The sequence below is a fragment of the Moschus berezovskii genome, chromosome 8, assembly GCF_049115385.1.
Source record: "Moschus berezovskii isolate FMDL1 chromosome 8, NW_MosBer_1.0, whole genome shotgun sequence".
In the NCBI taxonomy this organism is placed as follows: domain Eukaryota; kingdom Metazoa; phylum Chordata; class Mammalia; order Artiodactyla; family Moschidae; genus Moschus; species Moschus berezovskii.
This window is the reverse complement of record NC_142467.1, coordinates 60,408,884-60,430,425: the sequence shown is the minus strand read 5'-3', so window position 1 is coordinate 60,430,425 and position 21,542 is coordinate 60,408,884. Positions and strand designations below refer to the sequence as shown.

Sequence of the window (21,542 nt, the reverse complement as noted above, 5' to 3'; positions counted from 1 at the left end):
TCATTGCCAAATTCAGACTTAAATTGAAGAAAGTAGGGAAAACCACTAGACCATTCAGGTATGACCTAAATCAAATCCCTTACGATTATACAGTGGAAGTGAGAAATAGATTTAAAGGATTAGATCTAATAGAGTACCTGAACAACTATAGATGGAGGTTCGTGACACTATAGGGGAGGCAGTGATCAAGACCATCCCCAAGAAAAAGAAATGCAAGAAGGCAAAATGGTTGTCTGAGGAGGCCTTATAAATAGCTGAGAAAAGAAGAGAAGCAAAAGACAAAGGAGAAAAGGAAAGGCATACCCATTTGAATGCAGACTTCCAAAGAACAGCAAGGAGAGATGAGAAAAGCTTTTAAAATGATCAATGCAAAGAAATAGAGGAAAACAATAGAATGGGAAGGACTAGAGATCTCGTCAAGAAAATTAGAGCTACCAAGGGAACATTTCATGCAAAGATGGGCTCAATAAAGGACAGAAATGGTATGGACCTAACAGAAGCAGAAGATGTTAAGAAGAGGTGGTAAGAATACACAGAAGAACTGTACAAAAAAGATCCCAGGTAACCACAATGGTGTGATCACTCACCTAGAGCCAGACATCCTGGAATGTGAAGTCAAGTGGGTCTTAGGAAGCATTACTACGAACAGAGCTAGTAGAGGTGATGGAATTCCAGTTGAGCTATTTCAAATTCTAAAAGATGATGCTGTGAAAGTGCTGCACTCAATATGCCAGGAAAATTGGAAAACTCAGCAGTGGCCATGGGACTGGAAAAGGTCAGTTTTCATTCCAATCCTAAAGAAAGGCAATGCCAAAGAATGCTCAAACTACTGCACAATAGCCCTCATCTCAAACGTTAGCAAGGTAATGCTCAAAATTTTCCAAGTCAGGCTTTAACAGTACGTGAACCATGAACTTCCAGATATTCAAGCTGGATTTAGAATAAGCAGAGGAACCAAACTGCCAACATCTGTTGGATCATCAAAAAAGCAAGAGAGTTCCAGAAAAACATCTACTTCTGCTTTATTGACTATGCCAAAGCCTTTGACTGTGTGGATCACAACAAACTGTGGAAAATTTTTCAAGAGATGAGAATACCAGAGCACCTAACCTGCCTCCTGAGAAATCTATATGCTGGTCAAGAAGCAACAGTTAGAACTGGACATGGAACAACAGACTTGTTCCAAATCAGGAAAGGAGTACATCAAGGCTGTATACTGTCACCCTGCTTATTTAACATCAATGTAGAAGTACATCATGCTAAATGCTGGGCTGGATGAAGCACAAGCTGGAACCAAGATTGCCAGGAGAAATATTAATAACCTCAGATATGCAGATGACACCACCCTTATGGCAGAAAGAGAAGAACTAAAGAGCCTCCTGATGAAAGTGAAAGAGGAGAGTGAAAAAGTTGGCTTAAAACTCAACATTCAGAAAACAAAGATCATGGCATCCAGTCCCATCACTTCATGGCAAATAGATGGAGAAACAGTGGAAACAGTGACAGACTTAATTTTGGGGGGCTCCAAAATCACTCCAGATGGTGACTGCAGCCATGAAATTAAAAGATGCTTGCTTCTTGGAAGACAAGCTATGACCAACCTAGACAGCATGTTAAAAAGCAGAGATATTACTCTGTTGACAAAGGCCATCTAATCAAAGCTATGGTTTTTCTAGTAGTCATGTATAGAAGTGAGAGTTGGACTATAAAGGAAGCTGAGCGCTGAAAATTGATGCTTTTTAACTATGGTGTTGAAGAAGACTCTTGAGAGTTCCTTGGACAGCAAGGAGATCCAACCAGTCCATCCTAAAGAAAATCAGTCCTGAATACTCATTGGAAGGACTGATGCTCAAACTCCAATACTTTGGCCACCTGCTACAGAAAACTGACGCATTTGAAAAGACCCTGATGCTGGGAAAGATTGAAGGCAGGAGGAGAAAGGGACGACAAAGGATGAGATGGTTGGATGTTATCACCAACTCAATGGACATGAGTTTGATCTAGCTCTGGGAGTTGGTGATGGACAAAGAAGCCTGGCATGGTGCAGTCCATGGGGTCACAAAGAGTTGGACACAACTGAGTGACTGAACAGAATTGAACTGACAATACACAGCCTTGTTGTACTTCTTTTGCAATTTTTAACCAGTCTGTTAGTCCATATCCAGTTATAGTTGCTTCTTGACCTGCATCCTGCTGCTGCTAAGTCACTTCAGTCATGTCCAACTCTGTGCGACCCCATAGACGGCAGCCCACCAGGCTCTGCCATCCCGGGATTCTCCAGGCAAGAACACTGGAGTGGGTTGCCATTTCCTTCTCCAATGCGTGAAAGTGAAAAGTAAAAATGAAAAGTGAAAGTGAAGTCACTCAGTCATGTCCAACTCTTCACAACCCCATGGACTGCAGCCTACCAGGCTCCTCCATCCATGGGATTTTCCAGGCAAGCGCACTGGAGTGGGGTGCCATTGCCTTCTCCGTGACCTGCATCCTAGTACCTCAGAAATCCCTCTGTATGTACCTCACATATTGCACCCCAATTCCATTAAACACATCTCAATCTTATGGTAATTATTTTCTTGCTTTTCCTTATAGTTTTAACATTTATTTATGCATACGTATATATTTATTATTTTGCCTATTTAAAAATTATTTACTTACAATTTATTTTGACTGTGCTGGGTCTTCACTGCTGTACTTGGTCTTTCTCCAGTTGCAGTGGGCAGGGGCTACTTTTTGCAGGTGCATGTGCTTCTCACTGCAGTGGCTTTTCTTGTTGGGGAGCAAGGCTTTAGCTGCATGGGCTTCAGTAGTTGCACCACTCAGGCTCCAATAGTTGTGGCTCTTGCGCTCAGCAGTTATGGGCTTTAGTTGCTTCTTTGCGTGTGGAAGCTTTCAGGACCAGGGATCAAACCTGAGTCCCCTGCATTGGCAGGTAGATTCCTATTCACTGCACCACGAGGGAAGCCCTGTTTTGCCAAGTTTTGAATATTATATAAATGGAATCACATAGTATGAATTCTCTGGCTGCTTCTTTAACTCAACATTGTTTTGAGAATCATTGATGTGATATATGCAGCTGTAGTTTGCTCATTTCATTGCTGTGTAGCACTCCATTGTATGTCTCCACCAAAATCAATTATCCATTTTTTCTTTTGACTCCAAGAATTCATTCCTGAAGCTATCTGGACCTGGTGCTTGCTTTGAGGAAAGTTAAGTTCATTCAAATTCTTTAATGGCTATAAGATTTTTTTTAATTAAAGACTATATTTTTAGGATGGGAAAAAAAATCTAACTTAAACTTAAATTTATAATTAACAAAGGTAAAATGAAGTTTGATTTTTTTGTTCTTGTTTTTTTTTCTTTTTTGGCCTTGCTGCTTGCGGGACCTTTGTTCCCTGACCAGAGATTGAACCTGGGCCCCCCAGCAGTGGAGGTGACAAGTCCTAACTACTGGATCACCAGGGAATTCTCAAAATGAAGGTTTTTATTGGATTATTTGACAGCCTAAAAATTTTTCCCCAAAACATGACAATCCAAACATCCTGTAAACAATAAACTGTGGATCCAAAGCACACAGCCTTTTTCATTACTGAAAATATTATCTTTATCTTATTTCCATTGGTTCAAGGTGGGTTTTAGCAGCATTATTTTGGTAATTTGGGCTTCTCGTTGCTTCATTTTTTAACCCTCAAAAATGAAAACTACTGTCTCTTTTGCCATGCTTTCCCAGAATGATTTAAGAAATCTGCTTCACTGTTTGCAACACTGGTTGAGAGTAACTTTTGGGGGAAGGTACACAATGAAAAAGATAATACATAGTCTATTAATATAAATTTATGACCTCAAATAAGGATTTAAATAATTGGAGGGGACTTCCCTGTTGTTCCAGTGGCTACTCCAGGCTCCCAGTGCAGGGGACTTGGATTCAATCCTGGGTCAGGGAACACTATCCCACATACTGCAGCTAAGAGTTAGAATGCTGTCAACAAAGACTGAAGATCCCAAGTGCCCAAACTAAGGCCCAGTGCAGCCAAAGAAAGAAAGAAAAATGGGAGCCTGAATCAGTGGTGTAATTTTTTCATGGTGATGAAAGGCACTAAAACATCTGTATCCATAAGTGAAAGAAAATATGAAGTATTAAGTTCTTAAATGCAGTTTTTAAAATTGAAGAGTCCTAACTTTCCCTTTCATCACATAGGCAGCACTTTTGAAGTAAACAAATCCCTAACTTGATCAGTTTTTTGGAATGCAGATCACAGTATGCCCCAACCCAGCTTCTGATGGTTAGCTGTATCATAAGCTCCACGGCCTCATCTCTGGGAAAGATTATACTTTTTTAGCACAATTTTAGGTTCATGTTACAGATTATAGGATTTTCAGGCTCTTCATTTCTTCTTTAGCCAGTTTTGTGGAATTGTATTTTTCTAGGAATCTATTCATCTAAGTTTTCATATATATTGGCATAAAGTTATCAAAACCTTTGTTGTTCTTGTAAATATTTATACATTTCTGAATTTTTAATATAATTTGCATTTTCTATTTTTGTTCTTGGTCACTCTTGCCAGAAGTTAGCTAGTTAAGTCTATCAGTCTTTTCAAATTAACTTCTGTTTTTATTGATCTTCCCTATTAATCCTTTTACTTCATTGATTTCTACTCTTTGTTATTTCCTCCTATTTTCTGTGATTTATTCTGTTAATTTTCTAACTTCTTAGCTCATTATTTTGAACTTTATTTCTGCAGTTGATTTTCTTCATAGTACCACTTTAGCTGCACTCCAGTTTTGATATAGTATCTTCATTACCATTTATTTAAGTATTTTCTAATTTCTACTATGAATTCCTCTTTGACCCACAAGTTGTTGAAAAATATATTTTAAAAAATTTCCAAATAACAGTTAGTAAAGTAGGCAATTGAAATTCCAGTGGACATTCATAATGTATATGTATTCAGAATTCTTCTTTACAAATAAAAAATCTTTTATTAAACAGGAAAGTCTTAAATGCCAGTCAAAGCAACTTACTTTTAAGACGCATTCTTAGACGCAGTGCTGTCAGAGTAAATCCACTGCTGGCTAAGATACCTATCAGAGATTAAGATATATTTTCTCCATGTCTTTGTGGGGGGTTTGGATATAATACAGAAGACTCTTTCTAAAGGTATGTAGTTAGCCTCTTAATGGCTCTAGTAACTGTTCTCAGTTTACTCTGCCTTCCTCCATAAACATGTGTTAAATGAAGACCCTCTCCAGCACCAGGACACAGCTGGCAACAGCCTGTGCTGAAAAAGACAAGTGTCAGGTGTGTTCCCAAGGCTCTTCCTGCCCTGTCGGAAGCTCCACCACTGAGGGCAAATGGGTCACATGGTTGCCATTGAGGGACTGGCTGAAGTGCTTCAGCTTTTTCAGAAATCATTTTTATAAAGCTTGGACAGTAGGCCAATCTGTTGAATGGGTGGAAATCTTTTCTTGTCATTCTTTCAAAAATGGATGATAGAGGTGAAAATACAAGATGGAAGATACAAAAAAAAAAAAAAATTCTAGGGACTTCCCTGGTGGTCCAGTGGTTAAAAATCTACCTTCCAGTGCAGGGGATGTGGATTCAATCCTGGTTGGAGAACTAAGATCCCACGAGCCACAAGGCCAACAAGCCACAACTCCTGAGCCTATGCACTGTAGAGCCCAGCTCAGCCAAAAAAAAAAATTGTTTCCAAACATATGACTTTTTTCCCCTTATCTTTTTATAACTGATTTCTAACTTAACTGCATTTAGACATTTGTTAGGCTAACTTTATGTGTGTGGTTGAATTTTGGAAAGGTTCCATAGGTGCTTGAAAAAGAATGTTTATGCTCCAATTTTTGGGAGCAATTACTATCTATTTCTATTAGGACAGCCTACTAATGGTGCTGTTTAAAATGTTCTATGTATTTCATAACTTCTTTTTGGGTCTGTTTGAACTATCAAATACTAGAGGAGGTATTTTAATATACTTACTCTGATAATAAATTGATTAATATTGCCTTGTAGATATGTCAAGTTTTGGTTTTATATCTTTTTAAAAGCTGTGGTATTGGGCACTTTCCAGTTTAGAATTGTTATATTTTCCTGGTTAATTGTTATATCTTCCTTGTTAATTGGTTTACTATTTTGTAATGACTAAGAATGCTTTCTGCTTAAAAGTTATTTTGTCTTCTAGAAATACAGTTAATTCAGCTTTCTTTTGGTTAGAATTTACCTATATTGTACATTTACAGTCTTTGAATTTTACTCTTTCTGTGTTTTGATATTTTAGGTGTATCTATTATAACTAGCACATAGCCAGATAGTTTTTTTAAATTCAATTTGACAATCCGTTTTTTAGTTAGAGAACTAAGTACATTTACATTTAGAGTAATTACTAACATAGTTGGTTTTCTATTCTGTTTTTCTGTTTCTTTTCCCTTTTCTTGTCTTATTTTGGATTGATTGTGATTTCTTGTCTTTTATTTCTTTTCCATTTTCCTCCCTCTGCTCATTTAGGATATGAAAAAAAAAATGGAAGTCAAAGATGACTGCAATGTTTTTCACGTAAGTAACAGGAAGAATGGAATTGCCATTGACTGAGTTCATATTTGGGCATTTTAAGTATGATGCTTTTTAGATAAAAAGGCAGAGATGTCAAATAGGCAGCTGGTCATGGAAATCTGAAGTTCAGTGGGGGAGGTCTGAGTCAGATAAAAATTTATAAGTTTATTAGTATATAAAATATATTTAAAATGGACTAGGTAAGATTGCCAAGGGAATGGACTTAGAAAAGAGATCCAAGGACCAAATTTTGGAACATTCCAGTGTTAGGAGGTTGAGGAGCAACTGGGAAAGAAGAAGACTGAGAGGCTGGTGACATGGAAGCAAAGCCAGAAGAACATGGCATCATTCTTATAGCAAGAAAGTTTCACAGGGATGTGTTTATTTGGTGATCATTCTCTTTACTTTTGTACAAGTTCATCTATGAATTTTAAAGTTAAAAAGTATATTTAACCTAGCATTATATTTGTTTAACCTAGCATTTAGTGTTTAGGTTGTTCGGAAATTTTAATCCACACAATGCCAGAAATGGAAATTCTGATGCCTTATTTTAGTGTTATAAAGAATAGTCCAAATGTCTATTGATTGAAAGAATATGTACCAAAAGTATTATTTAAACTTTAGATAATTGTATATTTTGTTCATTTTAATAGCATCTATGTATTATTGAAAACACCTTCATTTAAATGCTTAAAAAAATTTTTTTAACATTTCTTTTTAAGTCATTATTGAATTTGTTACAATACTGCTTTAATTTTATGTTTCGGTTTTTTGGCTGTGAGGCATATGGATCTTAGCTCCCTGACCAGGGATCAAACCCACACCCCTGGCACTGGAAGGCAAAGTCCTAACCACTGGACCACCATGTAAAACCCCTAATATTTGTCTTTATTTATTTGGCTGCACCAGGTCTTAGTTGTGGCATGCAGGATCTAATTCCCTGACTAGGGATTGAACCCAGGCCTCTTGCATTGGGAGTGTGGAGTCTTAGCCACTGGACCACCCAGAAAACATCTTCACTAAGACTTATTTAAATATTCAACAAACACTTACTGAACATCCACAGTGTCCTATCACATAAGTTTCTGATTTCATGGAATTTACATTATAGTGAAGGAGAGAAGTAAAAAGCAATGAATAAGATCATCTCAGATAACGGCAAATACTCTGAAGAAAATCAAATAGGGTAGTATCATAAGGATGGGGAGAAGACATTATTTAAGATGAATGTTCAGGGAAGGCTTCTCTGAGGAGGTGATCTTAAGGTAAGACCTGAGTGACAAAGAATCAGTCGAATTACCATCTGCCTGCAGTCAAGGAGTGGTAAACATACACACGAATTTAGGACCTCTGTAGTCTTTTCTTTGGTTGTGCCAGGGCAATATTTTAGTTCCTCGACCAGAGATCGAATCTGTGTACCCTGAAGTGGAAGCGTGGGGTCCTACCCACTGGACCACCAGGGAATTCCCAAGAGCTCTACAGTCTTTAGATTGGGAACCACTGTGACAGAGCAAAGATTTTGCGGTCAACGCTGGCTTCAAACTGAGCCCTTAACCTTGCTCAGACCAGACCATATGAGCCTGAGATATTCCTTTCCAGGCTTTAACCCACAGACTACAGTTTTCTGTCAGTAAAGTGGGGCCCAGAGCCTAGATTCTAGGGTGCTACAAGAGTTAATTAATACCTATAACATTCTTTAAGTTCTTTAGATGAAAGACCTAGTGCTGCATAGAGGGTTATTAGAGCCTCCCAAGCCCCAGGGAAAATGTCTCCATATCAGTAACCTAGGTTCTCTTCTCTCCAGTCTGTAGCTATGGAAGAGTGGTTCTCAAATTTCCATGGGAATTAAAATCAAAGGTTGTTATAATGTGAATTTCTGGATTCTCTACTTCAGGTTCCTTGTTTGTCTACTTGAATTTCTGATTCTCCCTAAGGTTCTGGTTCTCATCTTCTTGGTTCTGTGTTCTTCTGTCCTCTTGTCCTGTGCCTCATGCTTCCCGTTACTCCAGATTTTTGTCTTTGCAAATGAACCTGAATGTGCATTTATTCATACATACTATGATCAGAGACATCTTTGGTCATTTTTTTCTGAGAGTCATTCAGAGCAGCTATTGGGAGAGGCAGGAATGTGTCTGTATCTACTTCTCAAATGTAGTCATGAGTTAGAAGGAGGATTTGGGGGAAACTTTTAAAAAATGTATTTATTTATTTATTTTTGGCTGCTTGCACTGGGCCTTCATTGCTGCGAGCTAGTTTTCTCTGGATGTAGCGAGCAGGAGCTTCTCTCTAGTTGCAGAGCACAGGCTCTAGGTACATGAGCTTCAGCAGTTGTGATACAAGGGCTGAGTTGCTCCTCGGCATGTGGGATCTTCCCAGACTAGGGATCAAATGTGCATTCTCCACATTGGCCACTGGACCACGAGGGAAGTCCCAGAAACTTTCAAATAAAAGGAGGGAGGAATTGTTGACTGGTACTAAATGGGAGGTAAATACATAGAAAGTACTAATCCTGGTTTGAGGACAAGTTCACTGCTTCTTACTTTTTTTTTTTTGGTGCTGTATCCAAGTATAGCGGCTGTGCAGGTCTTGAGTGATCAATTCATTCATTCAGCAAATATGTATGTATTAGACATCTATCATATGTCAGGTAGTGTTTATGTGTTGGAATTCACTATTAAAAGACAAGATCTCTTTTTTTCGTGAAGTATTCATTTTAGTATGGTGAGACAGAAAATAAATATGTAAAGATACATACATAAGATTGTTTCAGACACTGATAAATACAATACAAGCTAATGTGATAAAGAGGGTGAGTGACTACCTTAGATTAACATTTGAGCAGATACCTAAATGACAAAAAGGAAGTCTTGAGAATAGGGAGGAGGGAACAGAGAGGAAGCATTTTTGGCAAAGGGAATATCACTGCAAAGGCCTTCAGGCAGGAAGAACTTCAGAATGTTTGAGAGACTGAGAAAAGGCCCATATATCTAGAGTGAAGGAGTGAGGGAGAGAAAATTTCAAGATGAGGCTGGAGTGTCTGAGGATTAGGGTTGTAGGTATAACGTATACCTTGGAAGAAGTAGTGCTGGTGAGACCTTGTCCCTTGGGGCAAGAATTTTTTTTCTTTTCTCAGTCACTCAGTCGTGTCTGACTCTTTGTGACCCTGTGGATTGTAGCCCACCAGGCTCCACCTTCCTTGGGGTTCTCCAGGCAAGAGTAATGGAGTAGGTTGCCTTTCCCTTCTCCAGGGGATCTTCCCGACCCAGGGATCGAACCCAGGTCTCCCGCATTGCAGGCAGATGCAGGCAGACGCTTTAACCTCTGAGCCAACAGGGAAGCCATAGGAGAGGCCAATTCAGAATTGCCAAAACAATCTTGAAAATGAAGAACTGTTTTGGGGGACTCACACTTTCCAATTTCAAAACTTAATTCAAAGCTACAGTAATCAAGACAATGCAATACTGGCATAAGGAAGGACATATAGAATTGATAGTCCAGAAACAAACCCTCACACTTATGGTTAATTAATTTTTGATAAGGGTGCCAAGACAATTTAATGGTGAAAGAATGATCTTTTCAACAAGTGATACTGGGAAAGTTGGATATCTACATGCAAAAGAATAAAGTTGGTCCCTCCCTCATACCATATGCAAAATTTAATTAAAAATGGATCAAAAACCTAAATGTAAGAGCTAAATCACATCTTAGAAGAAAACATAGGTATAAATTTTCATGACCTTGGATTTGGAAATGGTTTCTTAGATATGATACCAAAAGCACAAATAACAAAATAAAAAAATTAATTAGGCATAACCAAAATTTAAAACTTCTGTCCTCCAAATGACACTGTCTAGAAAGTGAAAAGACAACCCATAGAATGGGAGAAATATTTGCAATCATATATCTTTTAAGGGACTTTTATCTATAATTTATTAAGAACTCTTACAAAATAATAATAAAAGAGACAAATAACCTGACTTAAAAATGGACAAGGGGGAAACTTCCCTGGTGGTCCAGAGGTTAAGCATCTACACTCTACTGCAGGGGGCATGGACTCGATCCCTAGTCAGGGAACTAAGATCCCGCATGCAGTGCAGCATGGCCAAAAAAATAAAAATAAATATTTTTTAAAGTGGACAAGGAATATAAGTAAACATTTAGACATATAAATGGCCTATAAGCACATGAAAAGATGCTTAACATCATTAGCCATCAGAGAAATGCAAATCAAAACCACAATGAAATACCATTCATATCCACTAGCTGCTGCTACTGCTGCTAAGTCACTTCAGTTGTGTCCGACTCTGTGCGACCCCATAGACGGCAGCCCACCAATAATAAGTATTGGTAAGGATATGGAGAAACTAGAACCCTCACAGATTGTTGGTGGGAATGTAAAATGGTACAGCAGCTCTGGAAAACAGTTTGTGTTTCTCAGAAAGTTAAATACAGGATTAACATATGACCCAGTAATTCTACTCCTAGGTATATACCCAAAAGAATTGAAACCAAGCACTCAAATAGACACTTGTACATCAGTGTTCACAGCAGTGTTATTCACAGTAGCCAAAAGGTGGAAACAACCCAAATGACCCAGCAACTCAAACTGATGAATAGATAAACAAAATGTATTATATCCATACAGTGAACAAAGCACTGATACATACTATAACATTGATGAACATTGAAAGTATCATTCTAAATGAAAGAAGTTAATTACAAAGGACCATGTTGTATGATTCCATTTATATGAACTATCCAGAATAGGCAAATATATGAAGACAAAAGGGATACAAGTGGTTGCCTAGGACTGGGAGCCTAGGATGTTGAGAGATAATGGCTGATGGATTTAGGATTCCTTTTTAAGGGTGATGAAAATGTTCTGAAATAGATATGATGGTTGTGCAACTCTGTGAATACAATAAAAAGTCACTGAATTATACACTTTGGATGAATCGTGTGGTATGTGAATTATATTTCAATAAAGGTGTTAAAAAATAAAAAGAATGGTAGGGACCAGAACCTGGTATCTAATTAGCAGAGTCACAACAAGCAGGCTGAAAACCTCTAGGGTCTCCAAGACCAAAGGAATTACCACTGCTGGGCAAGAACTGGGGAATTCTCCAATCCCAACTCTAGGAACATACTAGTTAAGTGAGCCCAAGGGAAGAACCATAGCCTTGGGAGGTTTCTGCAGGTTGTTTTCAGAAACCTGTGTTTGTTCATCTCCCATGAATACATCCATGTCCAAAGGGGATAATGTGTAGTGATGCAAACTAGAGCTATGTTCCTTCTCTCGATCCTCTGCTCTTTTCAATGACAACATATTTATTTCAGAATCCTTAACTCCAGCCTGGACATATCTCCTGTTCATTAATAACTATAGGATCACAGAGCTGGAAGATCATCCCATTTGAAAGATACAGAAACTGAGGGTACAGAGGAGATTGACCTGCATGATCGCATAGCCAGTAAATGGCACAGTTGTTGTTGTTGAGTCACTAAGTCATGTCTGACTCTTTGCCACCCCATGAACTGGTTTCCCTGTCCTTTACTATCTACTGGATAGTAAAGGAGTTTGCTCCAAACTCATGTCCATTGAGTCGGTGATGCTATCCAACCATTTCATCCTCTGTTGCCCCCTTCGCCCCCTGCCCTCAGTCTTTCCCAGCATCAGGGTCTTTTCCCAAGGGACTCTCAAGAGTGTTCTCTAACCCCACAATTAAAAAGCAATTCTCACATCCGTACATGACTACTGGAAAAACCATAGCTTTGACTATATGGATCTTTGTCAGCAAAGTGATATCTCTGCTTTTTAATATGCTGTCGAGGTTTGTCATAGTTTCTCTTCCAAGAAGCAAGTGTCTTTTAATTTTGTGGCTGCAGTCACCATCCACAGTGATTCTGGAGCCCAAGATAATAAAATCTGTCCCTGTTTCCACTTTGTCCCCATCTATTTGCCATGAAGTGATGAGACTGGATACCATGATCTTAGATTTTTAAATGTTGAGTTTCAAGTCTGCTTTTTCACTCTCCTCTTTCACCCTCATCAAGAGGCTCTTTAGTTCTTCATTTTCTGCCCTTAGAGTGGTATCATCTGCATATCTAAGGCTGTTGATATTTCTCCCAGCAATCTTGATTCCAGCTTGTGATTTATCCAGCCCAGTATTATGCATGATGTACTCTGCATTGACATAAATAAGCAATATATAGCCTTATAGACAATATACAGCCTTGACTTAGTCCTTTCCCAATTTTGAACCAGTCTGTTGTTTCATGTTGGTTTAACTGTTGCTTCTTGACCTGTATAAAGGTTTCTCAGGAGGCAGGTAAGGTTGTATGGTATTCCCATCTCTTTAAAAATTTTCCACAGTTGTAATCCAGAGTCAAAGGCTTTAGAGTAGTCAATGAAGCAGAAGTAGATGTTTTTCTGGAACTCTCCTGCTTTTTCTCTAATCCAAGGAATGTTGGCAATTTGATCTCTGGTTCCTCCGGCCTTTCCTAAATCCAGTTTATACATCTGGAAGTTCTTGGTTCATGTACTATTGAAGCTTAGCTTGAAGGATTTATGAGCATTACCTTGCTAGCATCTGAAATGAGTGCAACTGTATGGTAGTTTGAACATTCTTTGGCATTGTTTTTCATTCCTTTGGATTGGAATGAAAACTGACCTTTTCCAGTCTTGTGGCCACCGTTGGGTTTTCCAAATTTGCTGACATGTTGAGTGCAGCACTTTAACAGCATCATCTTTTAGGATTTTTAAATAGCTCAGCTGGAATTCCATCACCTCCACTAGCTTTTTTGTAGTAGTGCTTCCTAAGGCCCACTTAACTTCACACTCCAGGATGTCTGGCCCTAGGTTAGTGATCACACCATCGTGGTTATCTGGGCCTTTGAGATCTTTTCTGTATAATTCTTTTGTACAATTCTGTATAAGTCTTTTTTTTCTGTATAATTCTTTCTTGCCACCTCTTCTTAATATCTTCTGCTTCTGTTAGGTCCATACCATTTTTGTCCTTTTTGTGCCCATCTTTGCATGAAATGTTCCCTTGCTATCTCTTTTTCTTGAAGAGATCTCTAGTCTTTTCCATTCTATTGTTTTCCTCTATTTCTTTGCACTGTTCACTTAAGGCTTTCTCTTATCTTAATGGCACAGAGGAGACTCAAATCATGGTAAAATGCCTTATGCTTAAATTCCCTATCCTAGTGACTATATCCCTAATGAATCAGTAATGGCCTAAGGAAAAAAAGGCTCAGACCAGGAGCAGGGTGGATGGTAGGAGGAAAAGGAGAAGCTTAGGAGAATGTGGAGATAGAAGGGGAGAAATAAGGAAACATAGCAGTTACTATTCGGAGAAGGCAATGGCACCCCACTCCAGTACTCTTGCCTGGAAAATCCCATGGATGGAGGAGCCTGGTGGACTGCCGTCTATGGGGTCGCAGAGAGTTGGACACGACTGAAGTGACTTAGCAGTAGCAGCAGCAGCAGCAGTTACTATTATGTTTGTTTACATTTTTTTCTCTTTAAGTTTGATTTCTTTCCATTTTGACTTAATTAACTATGTGGTAGTATGGTCTAGTGGAGAAGGAAATGGCAACCCACTCCAGTGTTCTTGCCTGGAGAATCCCAGGGATGGCGGAGCCTGGTGGGCTGCCGTCTATGGGGTCGCACAGAGTCGGACGCGACTGAAGCGACTTAGCAGCAGCAGCAGCAGTATGGTCTAGAAGAATTGTTCATTCTTAAAGGCCATTGAAGGGTCTGTGCTTACTTGCTCAGTCGTGTCTGACTCTTTGCAACCCTGTGAACAATAGCCCACCAGTCTCCTCTGTCCATGGGGATTCTCCAGGCAAGAATACTGGAATGGGTTGCCATGCCCTCCTCCAAGGGATCTTCCCAACCCAGGGGTCGAACCCAGGTCTCCTGCATTGCAAGCAGATTCTTTACCAGCTGAGCTACCAGGGAGGCTCATTGAAGGGTTTAGGCCATTTTAAGAAATAGGCCAAAGCAGAAGGAAGGGGATCCAAGTATTACTGCTTTAGGGATGTCCCAGGCTCCTTCCTGTCCATGCTATTGAGCCCAAGTGGACCAGATGTGGCCCCTGACAGTTTGTCTTTACTGGCTAACTCTGGGGTTTCTAAATAAACTCCTTAACGGCTGTGCATCACTCTCATCTGCCCTTTCCTAGTCTCTTTACCCAGCACAACCCATAAGTCTCATCTGGAGACTTAGACGAGGAGAAGAAGGGAAAGAAGTACCTTTTCCCTTTCACAGACTGATATCAAAGATATGCAGAGCACAGTTCAGACCTCTTATTCCCATGCTCGGCTAATGATGAGTGACGGCTGATTGGGAAAAGACTGAAAACCCAGCAGAGTCTCCACAGGTCATCTACTCCACTCTTCTGCCTCCACTGGAACTGCTATACTACAGTGCTGTAGCAGCTCTGAAACTTTTTGGTCTCAGAACCCCTTTACATTCTGAAAATTTATTACAGACTCAAAGAACTCTTGTTTATATATGTAGGCTTTGTCTACTGATATTTTTGTCTATCAATGTTTACTGTATCAGAAATTTAAACTGAGGAATTTTTTTTTTTTTAGCCATACTGTGCAGCATGTGGTATCTTAGTTCCCTGACCAGAAACCAAACCTGTGCTCCCTGTATTTAAAGTGTGAGTCTTAACCACTGAACCACCAGAAAAGTCCCTAAACTGAGAAATTTTTTAAAGTCTGTAATTTGATTTCATAAATGTGAACACAAGTTACATATTTTTATGAAAAAATGTATCTTTCAAAACAAAAAGAATTTAATGAGAAGAGTGGAATTTTTAATGTCGGGCTTATTAAAGGACAGATGGATTCTCTTATCTGTTTCCACATTCAGTCAATTGTAATATAGCATTTTGGTTGAATAATAGGAAGCAAATTTGGACTCTCACAGATATGAGTTGGAAAAGGGAAAAATATTTTAACGGCTTTTCCAGATAAGCTTATTTTCTTTAATACCACACCAAAATTAAATGACTGTTAGTTTTGTAAAGGTTTAAAACATAACTATAAAGTTTTCATGCTCTGTTACATTAAAATCCATTGGTCTATCTTTGGATGATTCTTTTATTCATTTATGGGTTTGCAACATCAACTATTGATCATTCGGGAAATATTGGTCCATTGAGTTATGAAGGACTTGCAAATACTGACACATTTAACAATATAATTTTAAAAAACCACATTTGTTAATATTATAATTATCTCTTCAGAAAAATCTTTACGTTTTAGGAAACAGTGAACCAATGGTTGTGGATACAATTTTGCAAAATCCTCATTTTTGCCCCAAAGCGTGAATTTTATAACTGGAAACAGATACTGTCAGCTGTTGCCTTTCAAGTGGCAGGCTCTAGAAAATGTCTGCCAAACACACAAGTCTGAATTACCAAAATTTATCTGTCAGTCACACTTTCAAGTAAAAATGGTATTACATGAAAAAGTGGTTAGTTCAGCTTTGTAACTGGAATAGTTGCCTAAGTGATCTTCCTTGAGACAAGCAATGTATAGAAGTGCTTTATGTATACTTCCCATTTCCTCATGCAGAATGTTTAAAATATATATACTCAAGGGTTGAGTTTTAATAAAATTAATTTTACCACTCTGTTAAGGATATTCACAGTAAACTTGGCTTTTTTCCCCTTTGAGTGTTGATTAGGGAAGACTACATTAACTACTAGTACAGTCTGATACCACTGCCTTGAATAGTGCTAAAGCACCAGCAATTTGAGCCCACCATTGCTTTTGTACTATCAGAAAGTCAACATGGTGAAATGTAGTATAGAATGATAATGGAAACAGTTTGACTCATAGCCCTGAAAAGGTGCTGGGGCCTCCAGGAGTCTATAAACCATACTATGAGAACTGGCAATATATGCGTGTGTGTATGTATGGGAATATATGTAAAATAGTTATCTACTAAGTTGACATTTCTCTGAGTTAAATATAATTCCCTACATTTGGCCTAAAAAAAGGTGCATTCTAAATTTTAACTAATTTGCTTTTCCCCCAAGTTTAATTTATTGGATAAGTAACATAACAACAATACAGATACTTTAAATTAAATAAATCTTCTACCAATTTCTACAGTTTAATTTTAAGGTAGTAATGGGAGTGCTTTCGGAAATCTTTTATTACAAAAGTATTGTATGCTCATCATAAAAAATTCAAACAATAAATGTACAAATATTTTTATTCAAAAGTAGAAATAACTGCATATACTTTTTCATTCAGCAGTTTACCATGAACATTTTACTCACAGGGACTAACTTGGTGGTCCAGTGGCTAAGACTCCACACTCCCAATGCAGGGGGCCTGAGTTAAATCCCTGACCAGGAAACTAGATCCCACATGCCATAACTAAGATCTGACATAGCCAAATAAATAAATGTATTTCTAAATTTTTTACAGATTTCACTCCTTCTTCTTAACAAATATATACTAAGTTATTTTATAGCCATACTGCAACTTATTTAGCCACTTTCTTATTGACGGACAAGCAGGGTTTCAATGAATATCTTTGTACAAATATTTCTGAGCTCATATGTGAGTGTCTCTGTGCACTATACCCCCCAAAATTGGAAGTGGACTTGCTAATCAAGCAGTGTGTACATTTAAAAATTTGAAGGCATTTCCAAACTGTTTTCCCTAAAGACTGTATCAATTTACACACCTGACAAAGGTATATGAGAAAGCAACATGGGACTTTTGAGTGTAACTGTTGCGTATGAGATGATTGGACTTTCCTGGTAGCTCAGACGGTAAAGAATCTGCTGGCAATGCAGGAGACCTGGGTTTGGCCTCTGTGTCAGGAAGATCCTCTGAAGTATGAAATGGCAACCCGCATCAGTATTCTTCCCTGGAGAATCCCATGGACAGAGGTGACTGTTGGGCTATAGTCCATGGGGTCACAGAGAGTTGGACATGACTGAGCAACTTTCACTTCACATGAGATGATCAGGGTCTGAATAGTGGTCTCACTATTGTTCTCCAGGGTTTTTTTTTTTTTTTAATATTTCTGAATCCTTTGGTCACTCTTCAGGGATCCTAATACTCACTGAAAATCCCTACTAGATAGATCAAAATTGCTGCTTTCTTAGGATTCTCTATTATGGCTCGATTTTGTATAAAAACCCTGCCAGATTATGGGCAGAGGCATTGGGATAGTCAAGGGCTTTAGCCAAACCCCAGAGGCCAATGACAGGCTTGCCCACTTCTCAGACATTTGTCCCACATAACTCTTGTACTGGTGAAGCAATCTTCTTCAACTGACAAAGCTTTTGCATCTACTTATCTCTGCTGGAAAAGTTCAACTCTGGCTCTTTTCTTCTTGTCACTGGTGTGCCAATACCAGGACTTAAGAGGGCCCTCTAGGTGAGAAGTCTCAAGGCAGGGTCCTGAACGCAGTTTTTCTGATAGCTTCTGTGAACTTGTACCAGATGCATGTCTCAACTAGACTGTCCATAGATATCTTTTTGGGGCCATAGTAGACACCATGTCACTTCTTTAGGGCAGAACATCTGGGAGGTGGCATTTGTAGCTGCCCTGCAGGTGAACGCCATGCTGCGTCTCCTGATTTATGAGCCTGCCTTGATGAGCAAGGGGTGTGGTAAACTGAGTTCAGTTCAAACACTCCACAAGAGTCTCCAAGATCAGCCTTCGGAATGACTCAGTTCTCACGTGTAAGCCAAAATTCCTCCCCAAGCTGCAATCCTGGGCTTGCTGTCTTCTCACTTTGGTAAGCAAAAATGTACCTCAGATTTTTATAGAAAACGGAGGGTTAGATAGATGGGGTCATATAGGAACCAGAGATTTTCCTGGAAGATACTGACCCTAATACCCATTCCTCCAGTTCCTTCTTTATTAAAAGGAGGAGTACTTATTAAAAAGACTAAAGGACTCCTTAAGAGCTCTTCTGATTCAAAATTGCTGATTTACTACATGCCAAAATGAGAGATACCAAGGGAACATTTCATGCAAAGATGGGCTCAATAAAGGATAGAAATGGTATGGACCTAACAGAAGCAGAAGATATTAAGAGTGGTGGCAAGAATACACAGAATAACTGTACAGAAAAGATCTTCATGACCCAGATAATCACGAAGGTGTGATTACTCACACTCACCTAGAGCCGGACATCCTGGAATGTGAAGTCAGGTGGGCCTTAGGAAGCATCACTACGAACAAAGCTAGTGGAGGCGATGGAATTCCAGTTGAGCTATTTCTAATTCTAAAAGATGATGCTGTGAAAGTGCTGCACTCAATATGTCAGCAAATTTGGAAAACTCAGCAGTGGCCACAGGGCTGGAAAAGGGCAGTTTTCATTCTAGTCCCAAAGAAATGCAATGCCAGAGAATGTTCAAACTACTGCACAATTGCACTCATCTCACACGCTAGTAAAGAAATGCTCAAATTTCTCCAAGCTAGGCTTTAGCAATATGTGAACCGTGAACTTCCAGATGTTCAAGCTGGTTTTAGAAAAGGCAGAGGAACCAGACATCAAATTGCCAACATCCGCTGGATCACTGAAAAAACAAGAGTTCCAGACAAAAAATCTATTTCTGCTTTATTATGCCAAAGCCTTTGAATTTGTGGATCACATAAACTGTGTAAAATTCTTCAAGAGATGAGAATACCAGACCACCTGACCTGCCTCTTGAGAAACCTGTATACAGGTCAGGAAACAACAGTTAGAACTGGACATGGAACAACAGACGGGTTCCAAATAGGAAAAGGAGTAGGTCAAGGTTGTATATTGTCACCCTGCTTATTGAACTTATATGCAGAGTACATCATGAGAAATGCTGGGCTGGAAGAAGCACAAGCTGGATCAAGATTGCTGGGAGAAATATCAATAACCTCAGATATGCAGATGACACCACCCTTATGGCAGAAAGTGAAGAAGAACTAAAGAGCCTCTTGATGAAAGTGAAAGAAGAGAGTGAAAAAGTTGGCTTAAACCTCAACATTCAGAAAATTAAGATCATGGCATCCGATCCCATCACTTCATGGGAAATAGATGGGGAAACAGTGGCTGACTTTATTTTTCTGGGCTCCAAAATCACTGCAGATGGTGACTGCAGCCATGAAATTAAAAGACACTTGCTCCTTGGAAGGAAAGTTATGACCAACCTAGACAGCATATTAAAAAGCACAGACATTACTTCTCCAACAAAGGTCCATCTAGTCAAGGCTATGGTTTTTCCAGTAATCATGTATGGATGTGAGAGTTGGACTATAAAGAAAGTTGAGTGCAGAAGAATTGATGCTTTTGAACTGTGGTGTTGGAGAAGACTCTTGAGAGTCCCTTGGACTGCACGAGATCCAACCAGTCCATCCAAGAGGAGATCAGTCCAGGATGTTCACTGGAAAGACTGATGCTGAAGCTGAAACTCCAATACTTTGGCCATCTGATGCAAAGAGCTGACTCATTTGAAAAGATCCTGATGCTGGGAAAGATTGAGGGCAGGAGGAGAAGGGGATGACAGAGGATGAGATGGTTGGATGGCATCACCGACACAATGGACATGGGTTTGGGTGGACTCCGGGAGTTGGTGACGGACAGGGAGGCCTGGCGTGCTGCAGTTCATGGGGTCGCAAAGAGTCGGACACGACTGAATGACTGAACTGAACTCAACTGAGACCACTATGACTTGAAAAATAAGTTGATTCTTGCTGTGGGGGTTACTTAACTGTTCTCTCATCAGTTACTACTTAACTATGCTCAAACCATGAGATTCCAAACTTTTGGCAGTCCTGGGACTTTCTAAAGTCTATGGAAGAAGGCTGTGGTACCAGTTAAGAAGAGCTTCTAGAGAAGATGGATGTGGCTGCCCAAGGTGCAGGAGGACACAAGCGGATGTTTGGAGTGCTTAGCCTCAGGTTCTCTAACTGTGGAACAGGAGAGGTAGGAGCTTCATTGTGATGCACATGGTAAGGTTCTGGATTTCTCCAAGGTATCTACTGATTGCATTCTCTTCGAACCCTGTACTTGTCAATGTATTTTACAGCTGTGGACTAGTGCATCTGGGCTGAACTGGAACCCCTATATACTTGCTGGTTCTTATTCCTCAGTGTTATTCTTGACTTTCCCTTTGAATTAGTACTGAGGGATGGTGGGAAGCTCACAGAATTGCTGCTGCTGCTGCTAAGTCATCTCAGTCGTGTCCGACTCTGTGTGACCCCATAGACGGAAGCCCACCAGGCTCCCCTGTCCCTGGGATTCTCCAGGCAAGAACACTGGAGTGGGTTGCCATTTCCTTCTCCAATGTGTGAAAGTGGAAAGTGAAAAGTGAAAGCGAAGTCGCTCAGTCGTGTCTGACCCTTAGCGACCCCATGGACTGCAGCCTACCACGCTCTTCCATCCATGGGATTTTCTAGGCAAGAGTACTGGAGTGGCTTGCCATTGCCTTCTCCCACAGAATTGCTACTAGTAACATTTTCAATATGCATCCTTCAGTGCAGGCAATACCTAAAACATGTTTACCAAGGACCCACCTCAGGGGTAAGTATCTTAACTTTCATTGCTAACCACATGACTTTTTTCAAAGAGATGTTTTTTTTGTGAAAAGCTACAACTTGACATCTTTTAAACATTTGTTTCCAGTTATGGTAAAGACATACATCTGCTTCTGTTCAGTATATTTCTCTTGAGGGTTTCTTGCTGACTTACCATGCAATGTTCTATATCGGCTAAGTTCCTCACATTGCTTTCTGAAACAAACAGACTTCTTCATCTGAAAAAGAATCATTCCTCCTTAATTTTTCTAACACTGCCAATAAATATCCTATTTGATCAGTTACTTGACTTTATACCAAAAGTGATTTTTTTACACACTTAATTAAAATTTTCCTGATCACTAGAGTAATACATTATTTATAGAAAAATTGAAAACATAAATAAAATAAATAAAAATCACCCATTATCCAACCATCCACA

General features: G+C 39.3%; 1 pseudogene across 1 annotated transcript in view; it reads right to left on the bottom strand.

Annotated features, from left to right (window-relative positions):
- The window catches only part of LOC129558508 (uncharacterized), a 64,147-nt pseudogene that overhangs the window by 31,539 nt on the left and 11,066 nt on the right, over positions 1–21,542 (bottom strand). The window contains exons 2-3 of the transcript XR_016038133.1: positions 21,276–21,339; positions 2,656–2,963 (exon numbers count right to left, since the gene is read on the bottom strand). The product of XR_016038133.1 is annotated as an uncharacterized LOC129558508 (transcript). The remainder of the gene's footprint in view (positions 1–2,655; positions 2,964–21,275; positions 21,340–21,542) is intronic.